This window comes from Hibiscus syriacus, unplaced genomic scaffold, assembly GCF_006381635.1.
Source record: "Hibiscus syriacus cultivar Baekdansim isolate YM2019G1 unplaced genomic scaffold, ASM638163v2 tig00006172_pilon, whole genome shotgun sequence".
NCBI lineage: Eukaryota > Viridiplantae > Streptophyta > Magnoliopsida > Malvales > Malvaceae > Hibiscus > Hibiscus syriacus.
The window spans coordinates 124,077-138,081 of NW_024062083.1; the positions used below are offsets into that span (position 1 = coordinate 124,077).

Genomic DNA, 14,005 nt, shown 5'->3' on the forward strand with positions numbered 1-14,005 from the left:
TTAACAGAAAACTTATTTTAAATTTCATGATCTTTTTGTCGGTATATAATTACATGTTTAATAGAGTATTAAATTTTCTCTCTCATAATATTTATTTTATTTTTAAGAAAAGGAATTTTAAATTTATATATTATATTTTATCAAATTCATACAATCGTGATAAGTTTCTTTTTTTTTAATATAAATATCTTTATCAACAAGAGTTTTCACATATAAAATATTAATTACGAGTTATAATAAATTATCTTTCAACAATTTGACATTCTGTATGTCATAATATTTTATAAAAAAAAATCATCATATTATTAATGAATTTAAATATCATTTAAAGACATCTTATTTCATAATATTATATCATGTACATTTTGTTGTCAAAAAACACCTTTTGACAGCAAGTTCTCAAGAAATGGAAGAGCTACGACTGAAAAATAATGAAGATATTGAAACCTTGTAATAAATAAATAAACTAAGATATTATCTATTCACTAATTCACATAATGTTTTTTCTTCCCTCTGAAACTATACCCACACAGGTGCAGTAATTGCAAAAAAGAACCCGAAAAAGGCCTAATACTAGATCACGCTTTGTACAAACTTTGAACAAAATTTACAGTGGGAAAGCAGCAGCCAAAACCATGGTTGAAGAAGATATTGCCTCGGGCAGGCTTCATTTTAGTGTCAAGAAGTAGGCTCATGTGCCCAAAAAGCATCTGGATCTGGACAGAAGAGGGAAAAATCTTGTGCTTCTAGATTTGCAATGTGCCAATCAACAAAACGAGCTTGTATCGACTTGAATAGAAGAAGAATGGTTGGCAGAAGCCACCATTTGTCGTCTTCGCTGTTAGCAGATGCAAATTCCAAAAGATATTTCAGACATCTCGGTACAAAACAAATAGCTTATGAAAGGGAAATATATATATATACATATAAATGAGAACCGGATTGATTCGATAAGCAAAAGTGAATTCTCAGATGTGAAATTTATGCACACAAATGATGATTATCTTAACGAATTTCAAGTTTCTCAACCCAAAATCTAATCATTCTTCATATGATCGTTCCACTTCATCACTTTTTATGCAAGAAAAAGCTTCTCTAACCGAATTCCAGGAACATAACAGTCCTGAAGACTAAATGAAAATATCTACTCCAGCCTGACCAATGGAGTGATGGACCTGATGATGTTCTATTAGCACCGTGTGATATAGGAGTATGGGTTTAGATCCATCCCATTACTTTTATGTCAGTAACTTTTCACTATACTGATCATCACCATTGATTGATATGTGTTGGAACCACCAATGAATTGGGGAAGTCATAGTACGAATGGTGATTAAACTTGTATTAGATAATAACGGATAGGGAAGTAATGAAGGGGAACTTGACCCTAGAAGCATAACTTGTTACATTTTGATGCAAACTACTAAAAACGAATGTATATTTTAATCAACTCAAATTTATGCAAGCTTCATTGGAATAATAATAAGCATTAAAATCCTCACCTTCTAGTGTTCCAAGTATTTTCCTTGTCACGTGGCAGGAAGGAGGAAAATCCATAATGAATAATGCCACAAATGAAAGCAACAGCCTGCAAAAAAAATAACCAGGCACATGATACTAGCACTGACGTTGGATGTTTCTATGTCAAAATCAGTTATTGATGTCTTATTCCCAGATGCAAAGTCAGGTTCAACTCTTTATGAGTTGTGCAAATTGTAAAATTCCGCCCTTTTTCTATATCGCCATAGCAAATCATTTCTAGAAACATCTACCTTACCTGAAACCAGTTCACTAAGTTGCATATCACATCATAAACAACATATCATTACTATGAAATTTATAACAGTACGCATTAGTTTATTGTGACATTAAACTATATATTTCACACACGCAAAAAGATAAAAGAGAGGAAAGTACTAGAAAATCCAAATGTATTAGAGCTGATTCATGCCAATGCTAAATTGGAATATCTTTGGTAATAAATACCTACAATTTAGAGGTACTTACGATATTCGACAGAGATGTAGCATTCCACAGGGAATATATACGGGTAAGTGAAGCTCTATGAGGCTCTTTACTGAACAAGGCATTCAATCCAGCTGGGAATGGAGATAGCAGTGATAAAGGAAGAATAAGCAGAACAGCAAGGAATACCCCAAGAGATATCCAATAGAACTGAAGCAAAGTAAGAAGGGTAACAGCGAGATCTGCCAAAAGCATGGTAGTAATCAAGAGCTGAAGGGAGTCCTGAAATATTAAAATTCAAGCATTAGGTGGTTGGCAATTCGAAATATCATAAATAGGAGTGAGGCTATACAAGTAAGATCTCCAGACCACCTTATGACCAACAGGTCTTGTATTGTGCAATAAGAGAGAAAATGGGAAGAGAAAATCTCTCTTAAATTCTAAAGATCTCAACGTAGCATCATTTATAAGACCTCCATTGATTCCCCCAGTGAACTTTTTACGAGATAACGAATGAGTTGGGTGTGGCCAACTTTGCTGGAGCTGTTTAGGGTTTCTGCCTGTCGATGCAGCTTCTTTCCTAAAATCATTAATACAGTCGATGAGCAAAAAATAATTTACAGAGCTCAAAAAGCAACAGTTCTAATCCAACCTATTTGCCTTCATTCACTGCAGCACTAAAAAGGGAAAATAACTTTCTTCATACATACCACCAGTAAAGTATGTTCCATTTAAAGGCAGAAATTGAAAATGAAGGCTCGGGCAAATAAATCAGAAACATTCAACCGAATGTCGCCGAGAGATGTTAATATCGAGATTTATTGCTAATATTTAATATCATTGACATGCATCAATTGCTTTCAAGAGCAGATTCAACACGTGTTCTAGTGGCTTTCTACTTTAACCGTCCGTTGGGATTAGTGATGATATTCCTGTGTTTTATTTTGAAAGATTAGAACAATGTAGAAGACAATAACTCGAGGTTACCTTGGGGATCCATCATTGCTTCTATCTAACAAGTTGGGTTGATGCAAATTGTTAAAAGTATAGTCACCAACCACTACCAAGATGCCCAGTTGATAGTAACCAGACGCTGTTGCTTGAAACCAACCTAGCTCAATTTTAACTCCATGGAATTCAAGCTGTGGATTTCCATGACTAGCCATCCAATCCATAACAGGCACCAATGCAGAACGAATGGATCCATGCCTCACAGTCCTCAACTGAGCATTCAAACCAGCTACCAAACGATTCCAAACAGTTGGTGGTATGTGCTGGGGATAGCATATTTCTTGAAATCAGATGAATATTATATAAAATAAAGTTATGATAAAGCTACTGAAAATTAAAAAGACAACCAAGACACCTGGCCAAGAAGATTAGTCAACAATGTATCACTATGAAGATTGTATGGTGACATATAGCTTCCATCCCCACCAAAAAGTATGCACATTGGGAACCGCTTTTGTATGATTGATACCATGTCTACGCGCTTCTCATCACCACCAAGGAAAAAATCAATGTATGCAACCATCAAATCAGGTGTTGCTCCTACCTGCATAAATTAGGTAACCATTTAGAGACATGAAAAAGAAGGGGAATATGGACATGAAAAATAATGTTAATTGTGATCGACATAGTTGACTTAGTTTTCAACAACTACCAGACTTTTGTAATTTTAAATTCTTTCTTATCTTCACCTTTTGAGTTTAAAGTTATTGTTTAGCTATTTGATTGTCACTGTGATCTTTTATGATTGTTGGTTGAGGTGTAACTCTATATAAACACCTCCATGTTTCATTCAATAACACACAATTCAGATTCACTCCTTACTTTCAATGCTTTAAATATAACTATGCATATAAGCCAAGGAATGCATGGATATGTTTGAATTCCATTGATGAATTAGAATAAAGGATAATTTCACTTGGTAAACATCTCATGATAGTTCAATCTTGATGATATAGAACCCAGCATTATCTTGGAAGATGTAAACACCATCAAGATATTAATGAAACATGGTATTTTAATTTAAGAAACATATTCTCAAACTAACATTAAGCAAATAGTTCTTAGCAGATAAAGCATAGCACTCAAGAAATAAGATGACTCCAAAAGGGAAAAATGTGAGAACTAAAACCTTCATCCCCTTGTATAGAGCTCGTGATCTGCAAGAGCGGAGACATGAATGGTCATATTCTGATTTGACATACTCCTGAAGCCGATGAACTTTTTTCCTCCGCCGCCACTGTTTCCAGGACCAGGCACAAGGGTATGCCACCATTGAAAGTATACTGTGCACTGACCCTTCCCACCAATCATATGCAGCAACTGAGTTGATCTCATCAATAAATCTGTTAAAAGCATCTTCATACCTACATGCCAATGGGTTTGTGATTATGAATACTATTTCAGATAAAATGGAAAATTTAAATTTTAACATACAAAAAGGGGGCTTTAAATAAATAATTTGTTCTAAGACAATTACCTACTGTTCAAGATACTCAAAGCATCTCTATAAATTTACTCAAAAAAAATTAATCTCTATAATTGGCAAGCTTCAATATGAGGTGTGTCTTGCATCAATAGCCAGTGAAACAGGGTGATACTAACAAAATGGCTGCTATTCTCATGAATTTTTCTTGTTAAGGGTGCTTAGCATTCTACCATTCGCAAGTTATGAATATGTTGGTTTACTATACTAGGAACAAAACAAATTGGGCATAAAATGAAATCAACCCCCCCCCCCTTTTGGGGTAAGAGATTTGCATTCAGCTGCAATCCAAGAACATTCCTACTTCCATGAATTCATCTAGAGAAGGATTGTGCTAGATTAGCACACACAAAAAAAATAGAGTCATCACTTCCCTTGTTAAATAATTTGCTTACACGATCTCAATGATTGTATCAGGAGGAGAGTAAGGAAGGTTCCATGGTTCTCTAAAAATATTTGGCCCCATGAAGTACATTCTGTAAACGTGACTTTGAGTTTCTTCTACTCTGGTTCCCCGTACCTAGTAAGAATATATATATAGTCCACACAGAAACGTTACAAAATATGAAACTGGACCCAACCACTGCTGCTTACATTTAAGCCGTGAAAATAAAATATGGCTTTCAAAAATATACCTCTGATAGAGAAAGAAGGTATGGGAAACGATGACTACTTTGATGTTCAATATTAGCAACATATGAGCTTGAGTCGACCAATTTAATTCTTAAAGTGCTTAACAATACAGCTAGAAGCACCAAAATTCCAGACAGAAGAAGTGCAAAAGGCCAAGGACCTCCAAATGTATACATCAACTCCTCAAGAGGGGTGTAGCAATTTGGCATTCTATACTTGTCAGATATACACTTGTAGGGGCAAGATGGCTGACATACTCCTCCTGGAAAAATAAACACCCTGAAGTGAGAAAGGAAAGTGTATGGATATAAGAGAGATTTGACGTTAAAGGAAAAAGGCATGGAAAAATGACCAACACACATTAGAATAAAATGTAAATCGCTGTTAACTAGTACCTCGTACATGTATGAAATTTGCACGATTTGGAAGAAGCTCCAGAGGGCAAGGAATGCAAAGTTCTTCATCAGAGCCATCAACATCTTTATAAGTGCCAATAGGGCATTCCTGTGAATGAATTCCATTATACTTTTAAAAAGAAGCAAATTAGTTGAGATCTCAAAGATTATCATAACAGCTAAGATGATTTATAAAACAGATAAAAAAAAGTCTAGACCTAAAAGAGAGAGACGATAGTTTTGTATCTATGTGAATGTCAGTTGAAAAGTGAGAAGAAACAAATTGTTCATACCCATATGTGAATAAACAACTTAGGATATCTGTATATGCATAAACTAGCCAATTAAAAAGGCAAGCCAATCCCTAATTGCCTAATGGTGAATAATTTCTCATTATAAGATAGATGTAGACTGAGTAGCATAAGAAAGATCAGATTATAGTGTGGGAAGTAACTTTTGGTCACATAGCACTCTAGTAAGTCAAGATTAGGTGCTTAAGCTTGGATGGAAGGTGCTGCAAGCATATTAAGATTTTATTAACTTTATAGGAATTTGTCTAATAGTGAAAATTGCAACAATAATCTCCATGTATCCCTGTAACATGAATGTGATGCACAATATCATAAAGTCATTGGTACACCATAAAACATATTGAAATACAAGTTTGAAGGCAATTAATAGCAATTTTAAAAATTAAGTGAAATTTACCCTGCAGAATGTACCATAGAGCCCTTTTGGACATTTTTTCCCAGTTACCGTGCCCTCGTTCCCATAGAGCCCACCATTATGCCCAGCACCTCCACTGTCACTCAACATGTTTGAATTAGTAACCTGCAGTGCAACCTTTTTTCTGGATGTGTGTGTGGAAAGGCTTATATTTCAATTTTCTAATAGTTCTTAAATTGATAGACAGTATAAAACATGTGTGTAACATGATCACATAACCTTTTTCCTTAAATCAGATATTAAATAATAAATAGCATAATGCAATTTGCCAAATTCAGGAGTCTTAAAATGTTTGTGACATGATCAGTCCATAAAAAGGTTATGTGATCAAAAGATCAGTTAGTTGCATTTAAGAGCCCTACCTACTATTGATGAAACCACTGATAGTAGCAACTGGAACATATTCATCCTCAATGCCTATCTTAGACCAGTGAAAATGCACTCTTCCACCACCACCACCACCACCACCACGAGGACCACCATTTCCCCCATTAGTTGATAAAGATGAATTTTCCGCAAGCATAAGCTCTTGTAGGAATAGAAGAACTGTCCCACCAGAACCTCCACCAAGTCCACCAATCAATGATCCATTACCATTTATTGTTGCTTGACCAAAGCTTTGACCATCAGCCCTCAAAGAGCCATATATGCTAAGCCTTAGGAGAGGCCATTGGGTTGAGCCAATTACTAGCCAAGAGGCAACCATAGTCGGTAAAAACAATCAATTTACAATGTCAGATAACATTAAAAAAAGGGGGTCAAAACAGTCGGGAAATTTTAACATATTTGCTAATTGCTAGTACTCTTGAAGATTAGTAGCTCCCATCACGCGTTAAATACTTAAACTAATCATAAAGAATGTTTGGAAATTATGAACTGAAAACTCACCAATCATTCCTCCGCCAACCACATGTCCGAATGACTGAGTAGGACCTTCGTTCCACTGCCCAACTCACAAGGAAAATCAGCATTCCCATACCGATAACCACCACTGCTAATTCTTCCATTGAAATATCCAGAACCCCCTCGTCCACCATGCCCAGCACCACTACCAGCTCCATTAAGATAGTTTCCTCTTCCTATACCTGTGCTGCAACCTAAAAATGGGTCTCCACAAATTAGAAGTCTTAAACAAAAGCATGAATCATACTTCTTCGAAATTAAAGATTACTAGGAAACCATTGTGGAGTAAAAGATGAAAGGGGGAAATGCAAATTACAACAATGGATCAAATATCAACAAATGCACCCTCTTACCTAATTCAGATGCAGTAAGCAGGCCATTAGCATCTATGGTGACTGTCCTTGCCCTATGAATGTGGACAATACTTCCCTTGATGACCCCATCAACGAGAAGGTCCTCAACCCGACAAATCTACAAATGGGTCAAATAAAAGCGGTTAGAAATTGAACCATGCCACATGCATAACAGCATCCTAATTCTATAGAACAAACCAGGAAGAAATCATTTAAAGCAAATAAAGCAATATGCTGTGCATGTTTTTTTCTTTTCCAATTCCAATGTACGAGAACAGTCATACTCAAGAAGAAAGTTTTACTTTCTAGATACACCTGGAAGGAATTTACAAGGTGGCACCTCTTTTTAGCTATAATTTTAAATATTATAAAATCAGTTCAAGCTTTGTAACTAGAAGAACAGATGGAATATATAGGACCTATCATGCTTTAGCAAATGTTAGAGAAGTCATGACAATGCAGGATGCCAATACAGATTTCTATTCTTCTTGAACTCTGAGAATTTTCACTTATCCAAATAAATAATCATTTCCTTTGCACATAGAAATGCTTGACCAGATGGAAGTTAGCATTCCAAGCACAGTTTCACGTTAAGCAAGACTTTTTAGTCCCCTCTTATTTTATGACATCAATTGATTCATGAAAGTAACCTCTTCAAAATATAATAGCATATAAGAAAAAAGACGCGAACATGTTAATTAGGCATCACCAAACCAAGTAGAATTCAAAAATGATTTTTACCTGTAGAGAAAAGGACAGTGTATAATTAACATGGCAATCATCTGGAGGGGTTATCAAATCTATTGGTGTTTGGCTCTCGCAAAGGGAATTGTAACCCTACAACGAAGGAAACAAAGAATTAAAAATGGAAGGAACTTCTAACTCTAACCATTAATGTTGTGCAAAATCTATTAAAAGAAATTATCTTCATACACATTTCTGCTAGCGTCATCATCCAGTGGAGCCTGAAGTAAGGATCCTGGCCCAACCTGTAACATTCAAAGACTTGTTAATACAAGGTATCAATTGTCAAATGATATCTAGTTCAAGAGAAATAATTAGGTGTCAAAAAATAGAACAGTAATCTCCTCTGCAATATTTTAGCGGGAATATTGATCATTATATGGATTCTCACAAATCGTTACCTCAATTCCATTGTACAAGTTAAAGTTGTTATGCAAGGGGAAAATGTTTTTATAAGTAACTCCAATAGAACTAATCATATTCTACACTTTTTTTTATATAAGAATTGGAGGTCCCATTAAAACCCCCCCTTCATAATTGCCTGAAACCAAAAAGGTTACACAGCAAAAAGTGGAAGGGAAAAAGAGTACCTTAAGTTTATATTAATGGAGGTTATAAAGAACCCCAGGATTACAATCTACAAAATAGGACACAACACAAACATAACCAAAAAGAAACATGTTACAACCACCGCATTCCTAGAATTAACCAATCCCCTTTTAGCTAACTCATCCGCCTCCCCAATTTGCACTTCTTTAACAGCCTGAATAAGGATCTCCTTACTTCTAACCACATGAACAATTTCCTTAACTAAGGCTCCAAAGGACACACCGAAGGGTCCTTAATCCAGTCTACAATATTCCTACAATCACTCTCCAGAATCAGCCTGCCCTTGTCAACCCACATGGTCGAGGAAAAGAGATTTAGGCCTGCTCTTACAGCCTTTAATTCTGCCAAGACCGGGGGCCGGGACCAATGGAATCCGAGAAGGAACCTAGAATTTGGCCTCGGAAGTCCCTAATTAATCCCCCAACACCACCCTTACTCCAATTGCAGTTCACAGAGCCATCCACATTCAACTTCAAAAAACCTTCAGGGGTGGGGACCAACGAAGAGGCCAAAGAAGATGGACGCCTCTTCCTATAGATATGGCTGGAATCAGCTACCGAAGGGTCACCAATCAGAGAGTCTAAATGGATCACAATCTCAGTGTACTTGGCTGAAAACCAGGAAGCAAGAAGAAATCTTGCAAGAAAATACGCAGGAAGAATATATAGTTCCATTCTCAAATACTACAGAATTTCTAAGTTTCCATATTGACCACACGACCGCTCCCGGGATGAAAGGTCAGATGCGTGAAAACCAAAAGACTGGGATATTTATTAAGGTTCTCATATGTATCAAGATAGGCTTCCTTCAAAGAATCTCAACCACAATAGAGAAGCTTACACAATTGACATACCTTTTATATCACCCGTGCATATCAATATTACAATACCATGTGATTCTGGAACCATATGTGCAGAACTTGCATAGATACACAGATAAGAATACTTGACGTGCACATTCACTAATTACTGCACTGTCAAACTACATGCCTTTAATAGTAAAAAATACTCAAATTGAAGTCATCTTAATTATCTCATTCCTTCAATAAGAATAAAAAAGATTGGTTAAGTCAGTGTTGTGCTCGCTCCCTGTGTATTTTCTTTCCATTTTCAAGATTCCAGTTTCTGTGCTAAAGAACTAAATTCTATCATGGCTTCATTTTTGTGGGGGGGGGTGCAGCGGATAAAAAAAATATCCACTGGTTAAATTGGAGTTCGGTTAGTAAACCAAAAAGATTGGGGGGTCTAGGGGTCCCGAATTTATTACTCTTGAACAGAGCATTATTGGGGAAGTGGGTTTGGAAGTTTGCATCAGAGAAAGAGTCTGGTGGAAGAGGGTGGTATGTGTGTTTATGACATGGATCCGAAATGCATAATGATGGGGAATTCGTGGCCAGGCTGTGCATCATGGATTTGGAGAGGTGTGGTTAAAAATTTCTTTTCCGATGATGGTTTTGGGGATTGCATTAGGAGGAATATGCGTTTGAAGACAGGGAAGGGGAATTATGTGCAGTTTGGAACGATGTATGGTTGGTGAAGTTACCTTTGAAAATACAGTTTCCTAGACTCTATGTTCTTTAGAGTAATAAATCGGGTAAGGTGATGGAGTTCAGGGTGAATAATGGCGCTGGTTGGGTGTGGGACATTCAAATGAGGCGAAATTTGGCAGATTGGGAGGTTGAACAGCTGTTGCAATTGATTTCTATGTTGAACAATATCTCAATATCGCCATGTGAGGAAGACTGTTGGATTTGGTCAGGAATGGTGAGGGTTGTTTTTCAGCTAAATCTTGTATCAACATTTTCCTTGATCAAGATGGTATTCAGCAGAAGATGGAGACCTGGGAGAGACATATTTGGGCAGGGATTGCTCCTCCACGGGTGGAGACATTTGTCTGGCAAGTTGCTCACCAGAGAATGGCGGTGAAGGAGGAATTACTGAAGCGAGGTGTGATAGGGATTGATGATCCTTTATGCTCTTTGTGTGGTAGGGAAATGGAATCAGTTACGCATCTATTTTTGCATTGCGAGGTAGTAGGGGTCTGTGGGCCAGATTATTGAATATTTGGAATTTGTCCTTTGTGATTCCAAAGAATATCATGGACTTTTTCATTTGTGGGATGATTTACTTCCGAATTCTTTGATATGGAAATTTATTCCAAGGGCGTTGATGTGGTCAGTGTGGAAATGCAGAAACGAGGTTATTTTTTCAGAAAGTTAAGCTGGATGTGGTGAGACTGTTCTTTATTGTCTGTTTTAGAATAGCTTCTGGTTTGTTGCAAAGTTCAAGGATGTGAATATACCTTTAGACTCTCTTGTGGGAGATTAAAACTTGCGGATTTGGTGGGGTAGACAAGGAAATGGCAACTCTAAACCAATTTGCTGGGTTCCTCCTCCGGATGGTTCTTAAGCTAAATGTTGATGGAGCATGGTTAAGGGTTGGGATAAGGGAGGTATGGTGGTTTGATTCGGGACAGTAAAGGTGTGTTGCTTCAATGGTTTTCAGAAAGTGTTGGGGGTGGTCCCCTATCTTGGCAGAATTATTGGCGATTAAGAGGGGGTTATGTCTTCTGGAAGATTTAAGTTTTGTATCGGAGGTTTATTCTTGAATCAGATTCAAGCTGCCCTAAATGGATCAAGAATCCGGGTTTTATGCACTCCTATGTTTCAAGTATTGGTGAAGGAGATAGTCTCTCTTATGGTAGGGAAGGATATCATTATCAAGCATTTTGAGGGCTGCAAATTGGGAAGCTGACAAATTAGCTAAGGATGGGATAGGGTGATGGAATGGTTTGCTTGCTTGTATTGAGTAGAAAATTTTATTTCCTATGTTTAGTTGTTGTGTTTAAGTTTTATGTAATTTCTGGTGGTGTTTGCAGATGTTTAGGGTCTGCCTTTGTTGTTCTATGGTTTCATCTAATAAATTCTAGGCACTCTTTTCCTCCTTTCCTTGTCCTTCATGTTACTTTTATAACATGGAGGTTGAAAAGGGGGTTTTTAATGAGGCCTAATCTTCTATCAAAAAAATAAGAATAAAAAAGCAGAAAAACAGTGATTCATGTCAGTATGGCTTACTGTTATGTTATAAAACAGAGACAATGAAAGCCGCTGGCCTTTAATTGCATCACCCTGACCAGTTAGCTGCAGCAGTCCTTGACCATATACACCCAGGTTTGCATTTGAACTAATGACAGAGTTCTCCTGCAAAGACAAGGAATCAACATAAATGCCAAAGACTTTCATAAATAGATGAAGATTGAGCAACAAGAATAAGCAAGAAAAAAAAAGGAATTCGTGATGAAGTCCAAGCATCATACCCTTAGAACACTAGATTCCTTACTTCAAGGATAGATGCTGTGACAACAGTATTTCCACCACATCTATTTGAATCTTGGAGTTCCACATGAGTAGCATTTGACATAAACCCTAAATGCACCAAATACCTTTATTTTGAAAGGGAATTAGTTAGACTAACAATGAGAAAATGATTGTGCCTCCATAGAGGATAAAAAAAGACTGAAGAAGAAATTAGAAAAAAAATAACTCAAGTCTTTCAAACTTCACTAAGAGGGATAGACAACAGTGGTCCTAGCAAACATACTGAAATAAAATGCAGCCAAATACTAGTCAGTTCATCTAAATAGCATTGCAGATATTCTACAACCTTGAAAAAATTAAATCCATAAATGCCTACTGTATACAAGATTTGAACTAGTGATGGTCCCAAAACAGAATAAACCAATGGTTTCAAAGAACCATTTACACAATAAATCTATCATCAATCCTTCCCATACCCATGCTTCTTTAACCTAGTAAGGATAAGTTCTCATAGATAGGAGAAAATGTTTGCTCAAATGAAATCATAGCCTAACTGCCTAGCACCAGATACAGCCATTAAAGTTTGCAGTACAGCTCTACTTAAATAAAACTAACAACTAACATAAAACATTACAGTGCTTCCCTCAACCATAAAAGAAGAAACAAATGTAACATACCTTTATGATGGAATCTCATTAAAGTTCTTCTGCAACAAGCTCAATTCTGACATTGGGTATGCAGACAACCCAAAGACAATTTCCCCCCCCACGATATAGACTAATCTGGCCTCTGACCTTCATAGGTAAAGAATATTAAGAATCAGAAGCCATTTGGAATATGACCACTCACCACTAGTCTAGAAGAATAAATGCACAGAAGGGCGAAAATTATTAGAAGATAAACGCAATTATGATGACAAGCTGTGCATAAAAGAGAACAGAAAAAATGATAAATCTATGAAAAAGAGCATAGCATATTTGGAAGAATATAGAGATTAAGCAACCTGAACTCTGGTCCAAAGAGAGGAACCAACGCTTTTGCATTATTCTCCACAAAAACATTTGACCATAGTGGACTAGTAGAGAAATCAAGCAAGGAGTTCCGTTTCTGTGGTGACATTATCATTGCCAACTCTTAGACTCAGTAAATCAGCATTGAAATATGTACCAGCTGCTCCAGAGTTTCCAGGACAACCAAGACTAAAACCACCTGCCAAAAATAGAGCATGTAATTTTGCCTAATCTAACCACGGTATGTGTCATCTACAGAAAATTACTGAATTCCTAGATTTTATGGGTGTGATCAGTACAAACCATGCACAGAAAACCTTGACATCTTCCTGTATGCTGTAACAATCGAGAGAAATTCTTCACCACCACCACCACCCCAACCCATCCCACCAGCTGCACTTATGGTACCATATCCCTTCCTATGTAATCAAAACATAATTCCAACGTTGAGTCGAGAGTTACATTTCTAATAATGACTAGAATTTTACAGGATGGTAAGACATTAATGCCCAAGCGTAGTCAAGGGACTATGATGCCATTGTTTGTCATTCATAAGCAACTTTCAAGTGCCAAAAAAAATACAGTATATTGAATAGTAAAAAAAAACACAGAATAATTACGCTCAAGTGATTGGCTTTGGAACTTTTAGTATAATATTTCCAATTGCTACACAAGCAACACAAGAATACAATTTTACTCTAAAATAACACTCCCACCCATTTCAATTTATAACAAATAATCCTACAACATATGCTACAATAGAACAAGTTAAAACTGGCCATAAGGAAATTAGCAATCAGAAACTCAAACAAAATCTTTGGGCTCACACCTTAACTATTATCAACGAAATTATTAAA

General features: G+C 36.5%; 1 long non-coding RNA gene and 1 pseudogene across 1 annotated transcript; both read right to left on the bottom strand.

Moving 5' to 3' along the window:
* Positions 1-418: 418 nt before the first annotated feature.
* On the bottom strand, positions 419-8,361 carry LOC120200552 (annotated as a pseudogene).
* Positions 8,362-8,397: 36 nt separating this feature from the next.
* LOC120200559 lies at positions 8,398-12,147 on the bottom strand. The gene is made up of 3 exons (XR_005523570.1): positions 12,138-12,147; positions 11,896-12,021; positions 8,398-8,458 (listed from the first exon to the last, which is right to left on the bottom strand). It is a non-coding gene; the product is annotated as an uncharacterized LOC120200559 (long non-coding RNA).
* Positions 12,148-14,005: the final 1,858 nt, after the last annotated feature.